Raw genomic sequence first — 5,619 nt, 5'->3', positions numbered from 1 at the left:
AGCCCCCAGCTGCTCTGGATTTGCGCCTCCTTGACTGGAAATGCTCTGCGGCCCTGCACGCAGTGTGCACTCCTTCCCGCCCCTCCTTTGCATAGCCTAGGGAGCCAGAGCTTCCAGACCCGGTAAGGCCCAGCCACCCGCCACCACAGTACAACTGTCAAATGCCGAACAAGCACCTCCTCCCATGGCCATGGTCACTGGTGCCTGCAAAGGGTGTTCCCGGGATCTGTCGAGGATACCTGTCTGGCAGGCCTGAACATGCCCAGGGGCCATTTCTTGAAGACAACTGAACGGAGGCACTTGAAAATGGTCATGATAGCATCCTGCATCGTCATGAGAGACCTGAAATGCCATGCACGGGGGTTCCCTAACCAGGAGGTACTGAAGTTGACTCTGGTAAAGCTAGTGAGGCCAAGGCGGTGGGGCCGCGCGGAACATCAGGCCCAACGCAAAGCCTCACCTTGGATGGACCTCACCCTCCTCCTCCTTCCCTGGGGGCTCCGCTCCAACCTTGCCACTGGCCCCGCCCCCCCATCCCCTCTCAGGTACCGGTTCTGTGTGCGCCCCGCGTGGTGCTGCCAAGGCCAGAAGGAGGCTCCCACGCGCACATCCATCCGTTGGTCCAACGGCTGCAAGGGGGTCTCACAACCTCCTGGTGGGTGTGGCAGGACCAGTCGTCCCAGTGTCCGCCCACGGACAGTTGGTGTTGGGTAACCTTTCTCAAAGAGTTAAGCTACCTTTTAGTTCCTTTGTTCATCCTTCCTTCTTTTCCTAACCCTTCTCACAAAGGATCTGAAGAGGAACATAATCTGTATTTACTGGATGGGCCCAGACTTATCTCATTGTTTCCTTTCTGTTTTGTTCTAGGAACACTGGAGCCAAAAGAAGATGAGTCTCAGCCCAGTCTGAGAAGGATGGGTTCCTGGAGAGGGGCAAACCAGGAGTGAGGAAGAGTACAGCACTCCCATGAGATGGGTCAGGTAGGTGTCCACGGGGCCTTTCTCAGCCTCCATCATCTGTCACCACTGGCTGTAAGCGGGTCCCCTCTAGGCCTGGCCCCAGGGTCCTTAGCCACTAGACCCACCCCATTAATAACAACAACAACAAAAAAAATGGAAGCTATTGCCAAGGCCGCTCTTGGACAGGAAACCTGAGGTTGCCCAGGGAACACCAGGCCAGGTGGAGAGAGGCCTTGCATGTGCCAGACTCAGGCCTGGGAGCGAAGGCAGTGTTGTAGACGAAGCCCTGTCATTTGTCTGCAGGGACCCCTGAAGACCTAGCTGTGGCAGAGCCAGATGGCTGCCTGGTCACTGGGCCAGGTCGCATTTTGGCAGGGAGAAAGGGCTGGGAGAGGGATGATGAAATAGCTCCCTGGTACCCTGGTGGAGTTCTTCCTCAGAGGAAGGCCCAGGAGTTACTGATGCTTGCCCTGAAGTCAGATGAGGGGCTCTGGGGATCCCCAAGGAGGGTTGGTGGCAGCAGTGATTCAACACAATGATTATGGGAGACGGAGGAAGGAGGAGCCAAGAGGACTTGGTGGTCCAGCATGGAGACTGTGGGAAGGACATCTAAAGATGGCAGAAGGTGCCTGCCACTGGCCTAGGTGTCCCTCATAATCATGACAATAATTGCCTTCTGAGCATCTGTGCACTTGTCCCTTGCCCTAACCCTCCAACTGGGAAGGAAGTCATCTGTCTTCCTGGGGAAGCTCAGTCCCACAGTTTGGGCAGAACAAAAGTGTTCGGGTGCATCATGAGGAGACAGTGCATTAATGGGCTGGGGGAGCGGAGCTATAAGAAAGGGCCTCTCAGAAGTAATTTATACAAGATTTTAAGCATTCTATCCTCTTGCCCACTTCTCTTCATCCGCACTCTGGAGTGTGACAAGAAGAGGCTTGCCCTCAAGACCTAGGTCTTAATCCAGGTTTTTCTCATGGAGCCTTGAGTGAATCACGGAAACTCTTGGGAGCATCTAGATTTGTTTCCTTTTCTGCAAACTGGGATAATTCCAGCCTTCCCCATGGATGCCAGGACAGAGGAGCTCAGAGGGGCTGGGCTAGTCACTCGTCAGGCCTAGCCTAGCCTGGAGCTTCAGTCTCACCACAGAGTTCAAGGTGCTTGAAGGAGTCACTTTGGAACCTGTCTCTGCCTGCTTTGGAACCTGTCACTGCCTGCTCCCACCTCATCCCACTCTGCAGTGTGGTGGGGGTGGAGGTGGAAGCTGGTGTCCACCTTAGGAAACAGGTGATCTGCTGATGGATTCCACTGGTGACTGTTACAAAGCATGGCACAGAGGTCTTTGGGAAAGTCCTACAGGAAGGTCTTCTAGAGCACATTGGTGGTTTCCAAGAGCCAATGGAATCTGCATCAAGCAATTTTGGAAAGAAGAGCCCATGGTTAACAACCATCACAAAAAGCTGCATCAGATGCTGTGCTGCGTAGTGAGGAGTTGGGGTGGGGAACCACCACACACAAGGTTGTGTGTACTGAAGACATGAGCAGGGGACTAGGAAATCCATGAGTTAGATATAAAACAGAGACTTGCTTTTCCTTATGGAAAGGAAACAACAAGAACAAAAAGGCATGATTCAGTACCAATGGCAAATGTGTACATAAGGTACACACAGGTGCTGGTTACTAGCTGGGAGCCATAGACAAGCCAGGCCAAGACACACCTTCCGGAGAGACAGCCTGTCAGATATTCCTCCCACTGTTACTCTGTCCAGCTGTTAGCAGGCACCTCTGAGAAACCCAAGGGAACTTCTCACAGTGTCCTGTGCCACCAGTGCAGGATGAAATCCCAGCTGTGCCCAAAACCACCTCAGCATGGTTCGTCCCACTGTGCCATTCCAGGGATGGAGAAGCTGCCTGTCTCTTCTAGGGCTGCTAGCACTCTGGAAGGCTCCACCCTCCATGGGCTCCTAGAGTCTCCTTCTTACCTCAAACTGCAGCCAGTTCATGGCTATGTCTGGCCCACGATTGGCGCAGCACCACCTCAGGTCCTCCACTGCGTCAGCTGCTCTGATGCTCTGCTCTCAGTTGTGGTAAATGATTCTGTAGCTAAATCAAAAGAAGGAAACGCTGCTGTATAAAAGGCAGAGACTTGACAACATATCTGTCTAGCCACAGCAGATCCCAAGGTCTCTACAGGCCATGCTAGACACAGATGAGGCACGGCTTCCCCTGGCTGGAGGAAGATCACCTGGCTACCAAATGCACAGATTCCCACCACAGCTTGGCTTCTGATAAATGAGCTTTGACCCAAAGCATTTGGTAGTGAGCTTTGCTCTGTGTTGGATAATGTCTGAAGGCCACGTGGGTGCCACCATGTGATCCCACTGAGTCAGGTCGAGTCAAGGGAGAGGCAAATGCATAGTGTAGAAAGCCCCCCCATCACCTCCAGATAAGCTGGAGATTTATGTCCACATATCAAACACTCTATTCGAAGACCTCCAGAGCAGTAGAACCCAGGAACAGAGGACACCACTGCCACCTTGGAACCTTCCCTAAGCAGCTTCACCCAGCAACTCCCAGGATGCAAGAGCATAGACCGTAGCTGGACCTGATGTTTTCACTTATGATCTATATGGCTGGCAAGTCACTTACCTTCTCTGGGCCTCAGTTGCCTCCTCTGTTGAGTGGACATAATACCCTCTGTTAAGGGTTGAACTATTCTCCTAAAAAGATGTGCTGGAGTCCTAAACCTGTGACATCCCAGTGACCTTATTTGAAAACAGGGTCTTTACAGGTGTAAACAAGGACATTATGGCTTCCCTTCATCCAAAGGGCTGGTGTTTTTTATAAAGAAATTTGGGCTTTTTCTTTTTCACAACGGGTTTGCTGCCAGAACACAGGTGTCGTGAAAGCCACCGCTAAATCGAAGCCAAACGGGAAAGGAAAATACATTAACATCGTTGTCATTGGACACGTAGATTCGGGCAAGTCTACCACTACTGGCCATCTGATCTACAAATGTGGTGGGATCGACAGAAGAACAATTGAAAATTTTGAGAAGGAAGCTGCTGAGATGGGAAAGGGCTCCTTCAAGTATGCCTGGGTCTTGGATAAACTGAAAGCTGAACGTGAGTGTGGTATCACCATTGTCATCTCCTGGTGGAAATTTGAGACCAGCAAGTATTATGTGACTATCATTAATGCCCCAGGACACAGAGACTTTATCAAAAACATGATTATAGGCACATCTCACGCTGACTGTGCTGTCCTGATTGTTGCTGCTGGCATTGGTGAATTTGAAGCTGGTATCTCCACGAATGGGCAGACCCGTGAGCATGCCCTTCTTTCTGGCCTGCACACTGGGTGTGAAACAACTAATCGTTGGTGTTAACAAAATGGATTCCACCTAGCCACTCTACAGTCAGAAGAGATATGAGGAAATTGCCAAGGAAGTCAGCATTACATTAAGAAAATTGGCTACAACCCTGTTACAGTAGCATTTGTGCCAATTTCTGGTTGGAATGGTGACAACATGTTGGAGCCAAGTGCTAATATGCCTTGGTTCAAGGGATGGAGAGTCACCTGTAAAGATGGCAGTGCCAGTGGAACCACATTGCTTGAAGCTTTAGATTGCATCCTGCCACCAACTCGTCCAACTGACAAGCCTTTGCGTCTGCCCCTCCAGGATGTCTACAAAATTGTTAGTATTGGTACTGTCCCTGTGGGCCGAGTGGAGACTGGTGTTCTCAAGCCTGGCATGGTGGTCACCTTTGCTCCAGTCAATGTCACAACTGAAGTAAAGTCTGTTGAAATGCACCATGAAGCTCTGAGTGAAGCTCTTCCTGGAGACAATGTGGGCTTCAATGTCAAGAACGTGTCTGTCAAAGATGTTTGACGTGGCAATGTTGCTGGTGACAGCAAAAATGACCCACCAATGGAAGCAGCTGGTTCCACTGCTCAGGTGATTATCCTGAACCATCCAGGCCAAATCAGTGCTGGCTATGCTTCTGTACTGGATTGTCACACAGCTCACATTGCTTGCAATGTGAAAGAAAAGATTGATCGCTATTCTGGTAAGAAGCTGGAAGATGGCCCTAAATTCTTGAAATCTGGTGATGCTGCCATCGTTGATAATGGTTCCAGGAAAGCCCATGTGTGTTGAGAGCTTCTCTGACTATCCTCCTCTGGGTCGTTTTGCTGTTCGAGATATGAGGCAGACAGTTGCTGTGGGTGTCATCAAAGCAGTGAACAAGAAGGCTTTATTTGGGAACTAAATCCAAGTCTGCCCAGAAAGCTCAGAAGACCAAATGAATATTACCCCTAATACCTGCCACCCCAGTCTTAATCAGTGGTGGAAGAATGATCTCAGAACTGTTTGTCTCAATTGGCCATTTAAGTTTAATAGTAAAAGACTGGTTAATGATAACAATGCATCATAAAAACCTTCAGAAGGAAAGGAAAATGTTTTGTGGACCATTTTTGAATTTTAGTGTGTGGTAGTTTTAAGTTATTAGTTTTTAAAATCAGTACTTTTTAATGGAAACAACTTGACCAAAAATCTGTCACAGAATTTTGAGACCCATTAAAACAAAAAGTTTAATGAGAAAAAAAAAATTGGGGCTCAACCCATACTGAGGGAAGATGATGTAAGACACACATGGAGAGA

General features: G+C 49.7%; 1 pseudogene; it reads left to right on the top strand.

Moving 5' to 3' along the window:
• Positions 1-258: 258 nt before the first annotated feature.
• LOC114098708 (elongation factor 1-alpha 1 pseudogene) lies at positions 259-5,406 on the top strand (annotated as a pseudogene).
• Positions 5,407-5,619: the final 213 nt, after the last annotated feature.

Source organism: Marmota flaviventris, chromosome 16 (assembly GCF_047511675.1).
Source record: "Marmota flaviventris isolate mMarFla1 chromosome 16, mMarFla1.hap1, whole genome shotgun sequence".
NCBI lineage: Eukaryota > Metazoa > Chordata > Mammalia > Rodentia > Sciuridae > Marmota > Marmota flaviventris.
The sequence above is the reverse complement of the archived record's forward strand: the minus strand, read 5'-3'. Positions and strand labels throughout refer to the sequence as shown.